The sequence below is a fragment of the Podarcis vaucheri genome (genome assembly GCF_965113315.1).
Source record: "Podarcis vaucheri genome assembly, chromosome: 8".
NCBI classification, from domain to species: Eukaryota; Metazoa; Chordata; class Lepidosauria; order Squamata; family Lacertidae; genus Podarcis; species Podarcis vaucheri.
In genome coordinates this window covers 11821374-11838034 of record NC_138766.1, presented here as the reverse complement: position 1 = coordinate 11838034, position 16661 = coordinate 11821374, and the positions used below count along the sequence as shown (strand labels likewise).

Genomic DNA, 16661 nt, shown 5'->3' with positions numbered 1-16661 from the left:
TAACCTGAAGCCCCACTTTAGCTAATGGGGCCTCCTGCTGCCGCCGCGCTGCCGGAGCACAATTTCTGTTCTCATCCTAAAGCAAAGTTCTTAACCTGAAGCACTATTTCTGAGTTAGCGGAGCCTGTAACCTGAAGCATATGTAACCTGAAGCGTATGTAACCCGAGGTACCACTGTAGTGTGCTTCAGGAAATAAAGTAATGACATTATTCAAAACTCCTGTGAGCCCAAAGTATTGACTTGCAGAAGAGATGCTCTCTGCTGTGTCTCTGCATGAGTCAGTGCTTTGGCCATGCCTCCTTCCAGTCAACATTGGATGGGGACAGGCCATTTTGTGCACCTGATGGGATGACCACCATGCTCTTCAACATCTACTTGAAACCACTGATACTTGGATTGAGGACATTCAGGTAGTTGGGTTGGGTTGCCACCAATATACACCTGTCCTCCTAATCAAGGGACAAGTGAGTGTTATCTAAATTAGTACCTTAAGCAGTCATTAGGATGGATGAGGCCCCGTAATCTGAAACTTGATCTGGAAAAGGAGGTGGTACTATATTATTGGTGTGTGGTTTTTCTGCTCAGTTCAGAGGTTTTCATTTTATTCTGGAGGTGGATGCACTTCCTCTAAACAGGATCAGGCTCCCAGTTTCAGGATACTCTCATTCTGACTACAGGCACAGATGGCAATTATAGCTCTGAGCACCTTCCATCAGTTTAGCCTGGCTTCACCCACCTGGGGCACATGCTGACTGGGGCTGAGGGGCATTGTAGTCCAAAACATCTGGAGGGCAACAGGACAACACACTGGGAACTTACTGCAGATATTAGTACGATGTGCTTTTGTATGCGGAGCTGCCTCTGAAAATGATTCAGAGGAAAAGCTAAAGGGTTTGGGGAAATGATACATAATGAAATGAAAAAGATGTTAAAATTGGTTATTCTCCCCCAACCCCAAAGCTTTTCTTTTAGAGATAATAATAATAATAATAATAATAATAATAATAATAATAATAATAATAATTGTACCCCACCCATCTGACTGGGTTGCCCTAGCCATTCTGGGCACCTGCCAACATATAACAAAACCATAATAAAATATTAAACATTAAAAACTTCCCTATACAGTGGTACCTCAGGTTACATACACTTCAGGTTACATACACTTCAGGTTACAGACTCCGCTAACCCAGAAATAATGCTTCAGGTTAAGAACTTTGCTTCAGGATGAGAACAGAAATCGTGCTCCGGTGGTGCGACGGCAGCAGGAGGCCCCATTAGCTAAAGTGGTGCTTCAGGGTAAGAACAGTTTCAGGTTAAGAACGGACCTCCGGAATGAATTAAGTACTTAACCCGAGGTACCACTGTACAGGGTTACCTTCAAATGTCTTCGGAAGGTTGTATAGTTTCTTATCTCCTTGACATCAGATGGGAGGGCTTTCCACAGGATGGGTGCTACTACCAAGAAGGCCCTTTGCCTGGTTCCCTGTAAACTCACTTTTCACAGAGAGGGAACCTCCAGAAGGCCCTCAGAGCTGGACCTCAGTATCCAGACTGGATGGAGGGGAGACGCTCCTTCAGGATAATAGGGACAGATGTCCCAAAGAAGACAGTAAAATCATTTATGTACGCAAAAATAGCAGTTAGAAAGGGAAAGAAAGAGAAGTTCCAGCTAAGTAAGAACAGATATTAAAACTAATAGAGTTTGCAGAAATGGCAAAGCTGACAGCACAACAACAGTTAAGAGATCAAAGCAAAGAGCGGAAACCCATTATGAACTATCTGAGAAAATATCACAGTCAGATGGAGTCGCGATCAGGATTCGAAGTATGAGCAGCCAAAACAAAATGATGATAAATGTAAGAAAGGTTATGTATTGGATAAATGTATAATGTCTAATGCAGTAGGTGTGGGAATGTTCAGGGTGGCAGGAGAGGATATATTGTTTATTAATATCCTTCCTAAACTTAGCAAAGTTTACATTTCCCTTTTTACATGCACATCAGATAGCTGGTTGCATGCTTGTGTGAGCCTCTCACTATTATACAATTCAGTCTGTCTCAGATTGAATTGTACATTCTTGGTAAGCTCCCTTGAATCCCTCTTAAAAGAAGGAAGACACCACAATCTTATTCAAAGACAATAAAAGAAGTTTACTCACATCAGTTCACAGTTGGATTCCTGAAGGCAAACTTAGTTACAAATATGTACATGTGGATCTACCCCATATGGGGGAATAATCCCAGTGCTTTTGCAGTCCTACCTAAAAGCTGGTCCAACAAAGAAGGAAGTCAAAAGGAGGGAAGTGTGCTGCATGACTCATCCTTTTGTTACCTGGACAGGTTAGGTCACACCCATCTTTCATCACATGCATAAGGAAGGATGCTCCAGCCAGGAGGAACTGGAAGTTTTGACTGGCTGGACCAAACATTCCCTCGCATGTCTTTTCTAGCATTACAAGGAATGTTGTACTTGACTGCCCTTCATGGATCACATCCCACAGTAGGAATAAGCATGGGAACAAAAACACCATGGAGGTAAGGGTGGGAAATCAAAATGTCAAAGGGAATTAATACTGGAGTTGAAGTTAATATGTAAAAACTTTTGAAATTCAAGAAAATATTAAATTGGGAAACAGAGGAGGGAAATGATTCAGAAACATCAGTTAGTCCAGAATCGAGATGCAAGATTGTGAACTGGGACTGGGCACTTTGATTTTGTAAAACCAAAGGAGTCTCTCCCCCCCCCCCGCCTTTTAATGTTTTGTGTGTCCACGTCAAATCTTGCCCCTTTCTAAAATTTATTTACTGGGGTGTGTTTTTCTTTTTATAGATTTGCCAAAGAATAAAATGAAATAAAATTGGAATTAAGATATATTTGTATGGAGGTGGCCCTTCTTCTGATAGGAAATGCTCTGCAGGGAGGAGCGGGGACAAAAATGGGGGGTTTGAGAAGGGTCAGTTTGCAGGGCATGAGAAATGTCCCTATTTTCATCTGAAGGCTGTTGACGTCTCTCCCAGCTGCTTTTCAGTCCTTCTGAGCTTGCCACAACCACAGGTTGTAAACCTTTGGGTTCAACGAAGAAGGGCATAAGCAGACGAACATCTTAGTTGTATATCCACAACTGTTGTTGTGTTGATGAGAGAATACTGGTCTTTGCTCAATAGTAAAGGAATAACGATGCAGAGAAGCGGGGAAATTTACTTGTTGAGATCTAGCAGCTTGAGATTTCAACTTGCCTGGAATTTCCCTCACCAGATAAAAGCAGGTGTGTATAAGCCGTTTCCTTTGCAGGTGGCAATCATGCTTTGCTTGACCAGACTGCAACATTACAGTTGGCAATGATCAGAATGACCGACTTGTGCAACACATCCATTTTTTTTTCAAACCCTTACCCAAACATTTTAATAGGGAATCTCAAAGATTACTGTTATTTGAGCTGGATTCCAGTCACCTTTAAAGCAGAAAACACCCCCTGCTCTATAAAATGCAGTTAGATTAAATGTTGAAACTTGCAGCCTGTAGTATAATAAAGGGCTGCTGGGGCTTGCAGAACTTTGAAGGATGACAGTTGACAGCTGTCTGCAGTTCCATCAACCAAACACTGCTTTATCTGACAAGAAGCCACGTCCCTTGAGCCTTTTGATAAAGGAGTTTGCAGCATGTTAGAGAGCATCAAATCAGCTGTAGAGAGAAAAGCTCAAGGACTTGGCTCTGATGGGGGGCTTAAGGAGGTTAAGAGGTGATTTGGTTGTTTGTTTATCCTAACAAGGGGAAGCGTTTTATTTATTCTGAGCGCAGAATGCACTTCTAGTTAGCTCAGAATTTGGAACCATTTGGAGCACAGCCAGAGGCAAAAAACCCCCACAGGTTTTCTAAACTTTGAAATGTATTGGAAGTTGGGGTGCAAGCTTAAATTAGCTGAACTGCTAAAAGATAGAGTGTGAGATTGGCTTCATTATTACCAAATAAGAGAGGTATATAATTTGGATAAAAAAATTGGCTTCCAGGTGGAAAAATCAAAGTTGGAAACAGAATTGTTAGATCCCAAAACTAAGACACTTTCAAGAATGTATAACTTGCTGTTAAAATGGAACACTCAGGATGAAACGGTTAAATCTGCTATGATTAAATGGGCACAAGATGTTGGGCATAACATAAGTGCTGACTGGGAACAGTTGTGAAACACTGGTATGAAGTTTACGGCATGTAATGCCTTAAGGGAGAATATTATGAAAATGATATATAGGTGGTACATGACACCAGTCAAGCTTGCAAAAATCTATCACTTGCCTGATAATAAATGTTGGAAATGTAAAGAAACTGAAGGTACATTCTTTCACCTCTGGTGGACGTGCCCAAAGATTAAGGCTTTCTGGGAGATGATCTATAATGAAATGAAAAAGGTACTTAAATATACCTTCCTGAAGAAACCAGAAGCCTTCCTCTTGGGCATAGTTGGCCAATTGGTGCCAAAGAAGGACAGAACTTTTTTTATGTATGCAACAACAGCAGCAAGAATATTGATTGCAAAGTATTGGAAGACACAAGATTTACCCACACTGGAAGAATGGCAGGTGAAGGTGATGGAATACATGGAATTGGCAGAAATGACTGGCAGAATCCGAGATCAGGGAGAAGAGGTGGTGGAAGAAGACTGGAATAAATTTAAAGACTACTTGCAGAAATACTGTAAAATTAATGAATGTTAAAGGGATGTTGGATTGAAAATAAGCAGTATTGGTAAAAAGATTAACAAGAATATGTGAATACGGATTGATAATGGTTTAAAATATATAGTTATAATAGGTTAAGATATTGAGTAAAGATAAATGATAGAGGGTAAGGATTTGCTGAATTAACTATGTGAACTGGAATACAAAAAGGGGTGTGTGAGGAGGTCAGGAAACAAGTAAATGAAATTTAAGACATGAAAATATTGATTTCTTTTTATTTTTTTCTTACTTTTTATGTGTTTTGTCTTTCTATTTTTGTATCTCTTTTTCTTTTATTATTGTTATTCTTTTTTATTTTTTATTTTTAATCTTGTAACTTTTTATTGTCTGTAAAATTTCAATAAATATCTTTTAAAAAATAAAAAAAAATTAGCTGAACTGATAGCTTCACAGTGCAGTCCTGTGCATCTTTGCTCAAAAATAAGTCCCACCCACTATGCTCAATGGATGTTACTCACTAGTGAGTGAGTTTAGGAGTGCAGGTTTAGTGAGATTGTAAGACACAAAGGAACACAGAGTCTGTCTTGCTTAATGCCACATCTTAATATCCATTTACCTTGGAGTAAGCCCTCTTGAAATCAGTGGGGCTTTTGAGTAGGCAAGGAGGGCTTGAGCTGTAAGTTAATTTATTTCATAGGCTTTTAGCATGCCCATTTCTGTGTTGGATTGTGGCTTTTATCTTTTGATCTGAAGCCTTTGCAACCGCAAAAGAATAATATCAGAGGTGACATTTCCTAAATTGTTGTAATGAATGCTAGCTTTTGTGTATTAAATTTGTAGGTTCTCACACTCTCTCCAGTGGCCTCAGGAATGTCTAAATTGAACTTTCATAGATGTGTGAATTTACTTAAAAATAAGTGGATCAATCAGTTATGAGGGAGATGATCAGCTAGATAACCAATTAACAACTCTGCATTGAGACAGTCATGTTAATTCCTGGTATGCCTCTTAGCTGTTAAGACAGTAACTCCCTTATAACTACTAAAATTAACATGGACTACCCATGTGTGGATACGGTAACACTTAGGGCCTGGACTGGGAAATGAGATCTAATGCAGAATATAACATACCTTTTGATGTAGAAAACAATGGAGAACACAAATGTTTCCCGAGTTCCTACAGCTGACCACATGTGGTTGTAAATGTCTAACAGCACAATCCTGCACCTGTCTACTCAGAATTAGGTCCCACTGAGTTCAATAGGGCTTATTCTCAGGTAAACTGTTAAGTTGTGGGTGAACATATCAGACGACACAGCAATTCTTCAAACAGCTCTTGTTTATTCACAGGCCAGAACAGAAGGGTTCAGCCAGCCTGCTTATATAGAGCTCCAGTACAACGCAACAGTAACCATTTTCTGTAACTATCCAATCACTGAACGTCACTTTCAATCCCTTATTTTCATATGTGGACCTGAGTGAAAACTATCTACAGTATCCCCCTGCTGGCCCAGGGTGAGAACTTCAGTACATAACATAAACGGAGAACAGGGTTATGGACCAATTATGGACCAGTTTAAAAGGTAATCCATGGTTTTAGCTTCATGCAGAAACTGGCACTTCAGTCCCCACATCTACAACATTAGCATTTGCCAACATGGTATTGATCCAAATGAACATACAACATTTAACAAGAATTTAAAACAACCCCACCCTCCAAACAAAACAGCACCCACCCAGGTTAAAACCTCATCCCTGTTAAAACCATCCCACCCAGCTCAGTCACCTGAGCTGGCAACGTGCTGTAAATTTAGCTGGCAAAAATGATGGTGTAACTTACACCAGCTTTCTAAGCACAGAACTGCTCCCTAAATGTCCCATAATGACACACTTAAAATGTCTGAAATGTTTAGGACCAGATAAAGGCATCCTTCCTCTTTGGCTGGCTTTGCCAGCGGTAGCCCTGCTGTGAACAGAGTTTGGTTCTGGTGTAATTTTAACTTAACACCTGCTTGCTTTTTGATGGCTTCTTGTGTATAGGATTACTCCCTCGGAAATTTCAAACTCTGCGTATGCCAGCAAAGTTATAATATCTGCTACAAAAGCAAGAAAACATAGGTACCTTATTTAAGACATAGAGACAGTATGTGTGGAGGAACCATAGCCCAGGGGCTAAGTAAATTGGCACATGCAACCAATTAAAAGCATCAGCTTACAGATGCTGGGAAATGCCTTTCTTTGCCTCAGACCCTAGAGAATCATCTAGGCTAGACAACGCTGGCCTAACTGGACAAATAACCTGACCTTGCAGAAGGCCTAGGTAGCTATTGTGTGTTTTGTAAATAGAAAGCCAGGGTTGTGGGCAACTTAGTTTTAGTCCGCATTAACCCACTGACATTAACAGACTTAATGCTGCAGGAATTTCAGATATGCCTATCCAAATCCATAGTATTTGCTTGGAAATACTTGGTCAATCAGCTTAGCATAAGTTTTAAAAGTCTGGGGTGTCTGAAAAATGGAGTTTGATAACATTCGTCAGTAGGTGAAAAAGGGGGGAGTTCTTTCAAAATGCCTGAGCAACTTTTGTCGAACATCTTATGGCTGAGTTCAGGAATAGGCTATGCTTATGAACTTCAGATACAACAAACTAAACCCAAAACAAGTGACATAGGGAGGTTAGAGTTAGAGTTATGGTTACAGTTAGCAGTGCCCAACCTGGTGACAACAGAATAAATGATGCAAGGAAGGAGCTACAGCCCAAGATAGGCGATGTGGTAAGGGAACACCTAGCTGCCTTAAATGAATTCAAATCTCCAGGGCCTGATGAGCTGGACCCAAGGGTACTAAAGGAGCTTGCACATGTAATATAAGACCTTCTGTCTATAATATTTGAGAATTCGTGGAGAACAGGTGAGGTCCCTGCAAACTGGAGATGGAAAAATGTTCCTATCTTCAAAAAGAGGAAAAAACCATATCCAGTTAACTAGCAACTGGTCGGCTTGACATCCAGAGCCGTCTTAAGCATATCCGACGCCGTGGTGCAAAGATCCCTCCGGTGCCCCTCCTCCCCCCAGGTTTCCCAGAGTTGTCGACCTTTTTAAGGGGTGGGGACCCCAAAGTTGTTGACCCTTTTTAAGGTCCCCCAGAGTTGTTGACCTGCACTTGGGAATTCAACAAGATTTCACTACAGGGAAGGAGAGGCAAGAGCTGGGGGTGGGGGAAACCTACCCCTTCCTTTACTGGATAAAAAGAGAGAGAGAAAGTGGGAGAGAGGAAAGCAGGAAGGAGAGGGCATTTAACCCACCGACGGAGAGGAGAGGAGGGGGGTGGTCAGGAAGCTGAGCTGGGCAGTAATAGCGTCGCCCCTCCCGCCCACGCAGTCTTCCTTGATCCCCTCAAAGTGAGTGAGTGGGTGGGTGGGTGCGGTGCAACAGTAGCAGATTGTCCTCACTCATGACCACACATGCAGTGTATGGGGTGTGTGTGTGCAGCCCACTGCATTTCGCAACGCTACTTAAAGGGAGAAATAAAAGTGCACTTGGGCACAGCTAAGGCCGGGTCTGTGGTGGTGGTGGGGGAAGCAAAACGCCTTGGGCAGACCCCATGAAATAATTATTTCGGTCAGAGCTCAGTTTGGTCTCCAGAAACGAGCATGGATTGAGTCGCAGGGGGCAGCAGCCAAAGCGGCTCTTTCTACCCCTGAGTGAAGAGGAGGAGAGTCCTGGAGAGACCTGTCAGGAGTAAGCATGGACCAATGGTACGAAACAGTATGGGAAGCAGCCCTACTAGAAAAATTAACCAACAAACTGAAAATGACACGGGGACAAACAGAAGAAGACGCCTTCACCCCGGTATGGCTCCCCTTTATCACATACACAGCTCAACAAGACAATGACAATAATCCACCAACAGCATACAAATAAATATGGCTAACCTGATCCAAAACACTCACCCACCCCACTCACACACGAAAACAAAGATCACCACAGCCTATCACAACCAACCAACCCCAACCTCTCTCACCACCAAAGGAACACAAATGAACAGCACGAGCAACGCTGACACCAAACCCTACATACATTAAGCAAAATAGAAACATCGCAACCCGACCCCACCCCCACCCATCTTCCCCCCTCCACCCCTTTTTTTTCTCCCCCAATGTCTCAACAAATGAAACGGATTTGTAAAAATGTTACATGGAAAAAATAGAAGAGACATTACACATAATTCTGTAAAACAATAAAATCTTTAATAATAAAAATATTAAAAAAACACAGAGTCTTTGCAAATGTTTTGGAGTTCCCTTCTCCTCGCTTGCTGGTGGGGAACTTTGACAGGGAGCTGCTGGGAGAGGCTCCAGCTTCCCTGTCAAAACTGTTCCCACCCGCCTCTTTGGGGCTCTCAAGTCAAGTCAAGTAACCTTTATTGGCATCACATAAGAACATTCAGAATACATTCAGAAGAGATAGGCCAGTGCAATCTCGTCGCCACCCCAACGGCACAGTCACCCGCCAAAGGGCAGAAGAGGCAAGCAATCCACCTCATCTCTGTGGGTTTCCAGCAAGGGCAGGATCCTGTAGCATACTTTGGCGACAAAAAATCAAATAGAGGAACTTAGCTACTGGTTCGGGGCTCTCCTCCCGCGCTCCTGCCTTGCACAGGAGGCTTGGGAGGCAAGCTGCAAGCCCGGGCGTGCAGGGAAAGGGGAGGACACTGGTAGAGCAGCACAGCTCCCCCACTCGCTGGGGCGCCCCTGAGAAGGCGGTGCTGGGGCGCAGCGCGCCACTAAGCTGTATGAGAAAGACGGCTCTGTTGACATCAATACCAGGAAGGCTCCTGGAACAGGTAATTTGACAGTCGGTCTGTGAGCACTTAGAAAAGGATGCTGTGATTACTAAGACCCAGCATGGGTTTCTCAAAAACAAGTCATGCCAGAGGAATCTCATTTCTCTCCCCCCCCTTTTTTGATAGAGTTACAAGTTTGGTGGATCAGGGGAACGCTGTGGACATAGTGTATCTTGATTTCAGTAAGGCATTTGACAAAGTCCCCCATGATCTTCTTGCAGAGAAGCCGGTAAAACGTGGGCTGGACAAGGTAACTGCTAGGAAGATTTGTCGCTGGTTGACTGACCGAACCCATGGAGTGCTTGCTAATGGTTCCTCATCATCCTGGGAAAAAGTAGCAAGTGGGGTGCCACGGGGTTCTGTCCTGGGCCTGTTGTTGTTCGACATCTTTATAAATGACTTGGATGAAGGAATTGAAGGGAAGTTCATCAAATTTGCAGATGATGCCAAACTGGGAAGGGTAGCTAATGCCGCAGAAGGCAGAATTTGGGTTCAAAATGACCATAACAGATTGGAGAACTGGGCCAAAATGAATGGGTTATTTGCCTGTAGAACTAGACTCTGAGGGCCAAGCAAGACATGGTGTAAAATGCATCTTTGTGTTTAACCTTCAGGTTTTAAAGAAAATGAAAATAGCATCAGCTTGGGAGTAGAGTGAGCAGATTATCAAAATTGCCACATGCACAAGAGGGATGCTTCTTTATGATACAAACAACTTTCATAGGTGGGTTTCCCCCCAGGGCCTTTGGCAGGGAGGAGATTAAATTCCCTCCTCTACCCCTGCTGTGATCCTGAAGCTGAAGGAGTCTTGAGATGCAGTTGCTGTCTTTGAAGATCTGGTACAGGATAAGCAGCTGCGCTACTTATAGAAGTGTTTGTTTGCTTCCATTTTAAGGATGGTGGCAGAAATCTCCACAAGTGGACTGAGATTTGAGCTGGACTCTAGTGCATTTGTTCACTCTCTTTGCAAAAAGGACTTGCTTGCAGTGACTTTCTGCAGAATTCCCTGAGAGTGTCTTTATATTTGTAAAACATATTTGTTATGATAAAATTTAGTCAGTTGCTATCATCATCGATGTTTCATCTTAACTGTTTGCTAACTAAGTACTGCTGAAATGTGGTGTTAGCTTTGGTCTCATTGATTTGCTGTTAAGGTGATTATTAGCCGTTAACCACCATTAACATCCATTGTTTAATTGTTGTTTTATTGTTGACCTCTTTATCTTCTCTTTTTTGCTCCCTGTGATTTAGCCAAACACACAGAAAGTGCAGCCATTGGGACTTAATGTGAACCTATTATATTTATTAATGTAACCCAAAAATGGACTGTTTGAGTGTTAAAATGTGCAGCTGATGCATATATTTTTGTAATACAGTGGTACCTTGGGTTACATACGCTTCAGGTTACATACACTTAAGGTTACAGACTCCACTAACCCAGAAATAGTACCTCGGGTTAAGAACTTTGCTTCAGGATGAGAACAGAAATCGTGCTCCGGCGGTGCAGCAGCAGCAGGAGGCCCCATTATCTAAAGTGGTGCTTCAGGTTAAGAACAGTTTCAGGTTAAGAACGGACCTCCGGAACGAATTAAGTACTTAACCCGAGGTACCACTGTAACACTATGACATTATTTATTGCATTATAATACGCAGTTCGTTTCCCTATCACCCTGTTCATATTTATTACTTTTCTTGATTGATCCATGCAAAAACAATTTTTTTCTTTTTTCTGGAGAAAGTGTTTGGGAAGGGGGCAGAATCATAAGCACATGCCTTGAATCCCATATGAACTCAGTTTTTATTTGTGTGTGTGTGTGTGTGTGTGTGTCTGTGGTGGGTCACTCATTTTCTTGACTGCTAATAAGAAAAAATGACAAACAGCAGCAACTCCAAGGGTGGTGATGGGGTCCTCATTCTCACTTGAACCCTAAGGCAAGGTGCATACTTGAATTGACAATTTCCGGCTCCTTGAGTTTTCAGCCAGTTCCGAAATCATCATAAAAAAGTAAACAATAATGTTTAAAGTTCATAAAGGTAAAGGGACCCCTGACCATTAGGTCCAGTCGTGGCTGACTCTGGGGTTGTGGCGCTCATCTCGCTTTATTGGCCGAGGGAGCCGGCGTACAGCTTCCGGGTCATGTGGCCAGCATGGCTTCTGGCGAACCAGAGCAGTGCACGGAAACACTGTTTACCTTCCTGCTGGAGCGGTACCTATTTATCTACTTGCACTTTGACGTGCTTTCGAACTGCTAGGTTGGCAGGAGCTGGGACCGAGCAACGGGAGCTCACCCTGTCGCGGGGATTCGAACCACCAACCTTCTGATCGGCAAGTCCTAGGCTCTGTGGTTTAACCCACAGCACCACCTGTGTCCCTAATAACGTTCATAGAATCATAGAATTGCTGAGTTGGATGGGACACTGAGAGTCATCTAGTCCAACCCCTTGAAATGCAGGAATCTTAACTAAAGCACGCATGACAGATAGCCATCCAAGCTCTGCTTAAAAACCTCCAAAGATGGAGAGCCCACCACCTTGGGAGTCGGTTCCACTGTCAAACAGCTCTTACCACCAGAAAGGTCTTCTGTGATTTTTGAAAAGCTAAAGGACCACCAGATCAGAAAGAGTTAAAAATAGTGATCAATCCCTTGAATCATAATGATGGCATTTTACCATTGTACTGTTGAGAATATATTAACTTATGGTCTCTATGTGTGGTTAGGGAGCTGCACGGTCAGGGAAAAAACAATGCTGTCCAGGGTTGTAAAGACTGCGGAGAGAATAATTGGGTGCACTCTTCCCACCTTGGATCAAATCTATGCTTCCAGGTGCTATAAGAAAGCTGCAGAGATAGTGAAGGATAGTGCACACCCCAGAAATGATCTCTTTCAGCTTCTGCCTTCTGGAAGAAGGTACAGGGTTATTAAGACTAGGACTAGCCGCCTGAGAAACAGCTTCTATCCAAATGAGATTTTGATTTTAAACGCAGTGTAAGGAGTCTCTATGGGAGTATATTGTATTTAAAAATGGGGTATCAGAGTTTTTAGGGGCTAACCAGGTTGGGATAGCTGGGATAGCAAGCTTGTTGGTTTTTAATGTCTTATGTAGATTTTTTTCAATTTCGTTGTTCTGTATGGGACAGATGACAATAAAGATTATTGTATCGTATCTGCATTGCGACCAACAAAAGAATTACATCATTAATTACATTTACCTTTTTGTACTTCTAAAAATGCAGTAAACATTGCAAAGATACTTTCAGCATCCAATGCAATAGTCCTATCCCTTGAATTTCTCACTACCTAGGGAAGCAGAGAAGCATATAATACTCTCTTAGCCCATGGCAAGTAGCAGAATATCAATAGAAATAACAGCAAATGTCATTCTGAAGTGCGCTCTTTCTTCTTCTGTGGTTTGATGCACTGTAAATTCTGCATTGTTCTTCACAAACAAAGGGTGGAGCTGTTGCTTTGAGAATTGCTTGTAATGCACGTTCTGGTGGAACCAATGCAAAGGACGGACTGAGTAGAACACATACTGTGGAGCGGAGAGCGAGCACAGCTCTGTTGGAAAGCCTTCACAAAAATACAGCCTGCTTTGGGCATGCATCAGCAGTCGATCCCACTGCAAGCCCCTTTACAATCAATGGGAGAAGTGCAAGAACATGAATGCTCTGTTGTGGCAGCCATTCATTGGAACGGTGCTCGTGCTGGAGGACTTCCTGCTAGATTGTGTCTTAGAAGGAGAATGATGTGCTCTGTGGAATATAGAAAAATGTTGAAAACGTTCCCATGATAGCTCCGTGGCGTAGATTCATTTCATGGGTCTGACAAACAGCATTTTAAGAGAATGTCAACACCGGCACTCATCACTGCCTGCAGCTGAATGAACATATATACTGAAGAAGAAAACTCCCCTCAGCAAATAGGACTTAACTTCTTGGCAAATGTGTTCAGGATTGGAAACTTGCAGTATGCTTGCTCAGCAGTAAGTTGCGCTGATGTCTAAGGAGCCTACTTGCAAATAAGGTTGTAACCTTAAATACTCATGTATATAGAAGTAACCAGTGCTATTTTTATTTATTTTTTAGAAAATGAGGTTCTGGAGCTCACCACAAACTTCTCCCTCATTCTCTTAGAATGGCAATGGCACCCACCAGAGAGGTACCAGAGCTGAGCTCCTGTGAGCTCCAGCTGGGGAAAAAAATGCCTTGGGAGCAGCTCTCATACTCACCTATATAGGAGTAACTCACAACGTAGAATCCACATTCTGCATTGGATGAGGAACTTACATGAGTTTAGGAGGCTCCTTGCTCCAGAAGTTCACCATTCCGTTTCTGATCAGTGACAGGGAGACAGAGCAAGCACCCTCATCCCTATTCCTCCTCCTCATATCTTAAGACTAATGCCTTAATAGGGTCCCCTATCCATTGACCCTGAGATTTCAAGGGTTCTGTACAAGAACTACTTTAAACTTCACCTAAAGCTAATACAGCAGGCTCATTGTATGTTCTCATGAAAATACAGTGCAAAGTGGGTCATTCTTTAAACAAAAAATGGGGATCTTGGGGGATCTTGGCCAAAATGGTTGATAACTTCTTTTAGAAGTTTCTCCTTGGGATAGGTCTTCCATTTTTCACTATGAACACTCAACATACACGATCTTCAGACAATCATGTCTTCACCCTGTGCAAAATGCTAATTGTAACTGGGAGGGAAATTGGATAGCCATTTTAATTGCAGGGAACAGTTTGGTGTGGTCCAATAGTTCATTAAGGCCTGTGTTGCCTTACGAGCAACAATAATGTGTGTATTTCTTTGGCAGGTCTTTTCCTCCACAGCTCATACTAAGTAACAGATTCATTCCCCAAGTTTTGAAGCTAGTAACATTTCTTGATGGAATTGATGTGGGCTTGAAAGTCTTCTTCTCCACTGCGGCACATCTGACATGGACGTAGTTTCAACAAACTGGAAACAGAACAGAAATGAATCCTCAGTGAGGTTATAAGTGAATCCAGGTAGGGAACATAGCTGGACCACCAGTATAACTCTTCTGTGGATTGGTAGGGATGATTTGCACATTTTCTGTTGTGCATGGTGTGTCTAGATCGTTCATCTGCCAGCTTCATCTGCCAGCTTCTTGCACTCTTCTATTATTGTGCTAAAGGTCTCCTCACTAAGTTCCCCATGTTGTTCCAGCATTCTCAGCAACTCTCATATATGTGCTTTCATTTCCATTACATCTCACATCATAGTTTGCAGACTCCAGCATCAAATAATATTTCCTTCTGATTCCGAGAGAAACAGTAAAAGCTCAAATCTGCAACGCACACAACAAGTGGTCCAAAAGCTGTCTTTGCCATCATTTCCCTTGATCCAGCTAATTGCATCAGTTGTGAGATGATACATCTGTACTTTTTTTTTGCAAACACATGGATGTTCTTGTATTTTTGAGTCCACCATGTTCCACATAGCATTGGCGTGTTGGATATTAGATGTTGTGTTTGGACAGTCTCATGGAAAAAAGGATGACGGTTTTAATTGTGCCAACTGTACACCACACATCATCTACACTGTTCAGATCATTTACAGTGAGATTAAGTCTATGGGATGAGCCACAGACAAAGGTTGCATGAGGATAGAATGCCCTCATTTGTGCTTGAACCCCACCTTGTTTTCTGGGCCATAGCTGAACAACCATTGTATCCTCATCCAACTGATTTATTGAAATCTACTCCAAAATCAGAACAAGCAGATAAAATTGTGTTGGCAGTTTAGTCTGAGATTGAAATGAACCCAAGGAATTCCTCATATACCCGTCAGCTTCTTCCACAAATCTTACACCTAGAAGCAGTTTTTCTATGCCAGAAATATCTGCTGTTTCACCTGCTAAATCTGAGAATCTCATGGAGGCATCAGCTTTCAACATTATCTTCCCTCAAAATTTGGCCACACAACATTATCCACTCGTTCTGCATTCTTGAAGAGGTATACTTTGCATTGTGTGCCCCAATATTTCATCCCCTGCCTCAACGTGAAACTGCAAGAGGTCTATCATTTTACCTGTGGCGTCAATGAAGCACAAGGTCATGTGACTCACACCAAACAATGGTTGATATCACAGAGTACAGTTTTTGTTGTATTTTCCTCTACAGCTCCTGCATATGACGTCTTCTGTTCAACTGACACTTTTTTCCTGTTCAAGACATAAAGGAAGTTCAAAGCATCATCCTGTGAACTCACCGCTCTGTGAGAGCTTCTCTTGCAGCTTCTTTGAAGTCTTTGTGCTTGATACAACTTTGGTAATGAAGGTCCCTTGTAATTGCAGCGCTACTGGCTGGAGAAATAAAATGCAATAATGGCATACACATCCTTTCAAAGCAGCAGAGAATACTAACCAAGGACAATAGTTAGAAGGCACCACATCTAATGAAGTAGTGTCTTCAGTATACAGTATGTCTGGGGCTCACTTACTCTTCTCTGCTTTTTGAAGCGGCTGTGGGCAACCAGAGCTAAACAAATAGAAACAGCTCTGATTCTTTGCTTTCTCCCTCTTAAAACCTTATACAGACCCTCCAAGTGTTCCTATTTTCCAGGGACAGTCCCCGACTTACAGAACCCTTCCCACTTTCTGACTGGATCCAATAATGTCCCACTTTTCCTTAGGACATCCCTATTTTCATGGGAGAAATGTTGGAGGATATGGAGTTATGTGACCTCAAAGACAAAGAGGTAAGTAACTATACAACCTGTGCACTGCCCTGAGTCCTGCGGGTATAGAGCGGTATATAAATTCTAGCAGCAGCAGCAGCAGCAGCAGCAGCAGCAGCAGCAGCAGCAACAACAACAACCATTAGAAAACATCTGAAGGCAGCCCTGTATTAGAAAGTTTTTTTAATGTTTTATTATGTTTTCATATAAGTTGGAAGCTGCCTAGAGTGGCTGGGGCAACCCAGTCAGACAGACAGGTGGGGTATATTATTATTATTATTATTATTATTATTATTATTATTATTAATGTTGTCCCTAATTTCATTGGAAAAATGTTGTAGGGTATGCTTATACAGAAAAGCTTTGTGCCTTTATCTCAGTCTTCACCCAATCAAATCACTAGTACAGTGGACGCTTGGTTTGCAAACATGAT

At 42.3% G+C, this 16661-nt stretch overlaps 1 long non-coding RNA gene across 1 annotated transcript in view; it reads right to left on the bottom strand.

Moving 5' to 3' along the window:
* The window catches only part of LOC309538945, a 115914-nt gene that overhangs the window by 79750 nt on the left and 19503 nt on the right, over positions 1 to 16661 (bottom strand). The window lies entirely within an intron of this gene.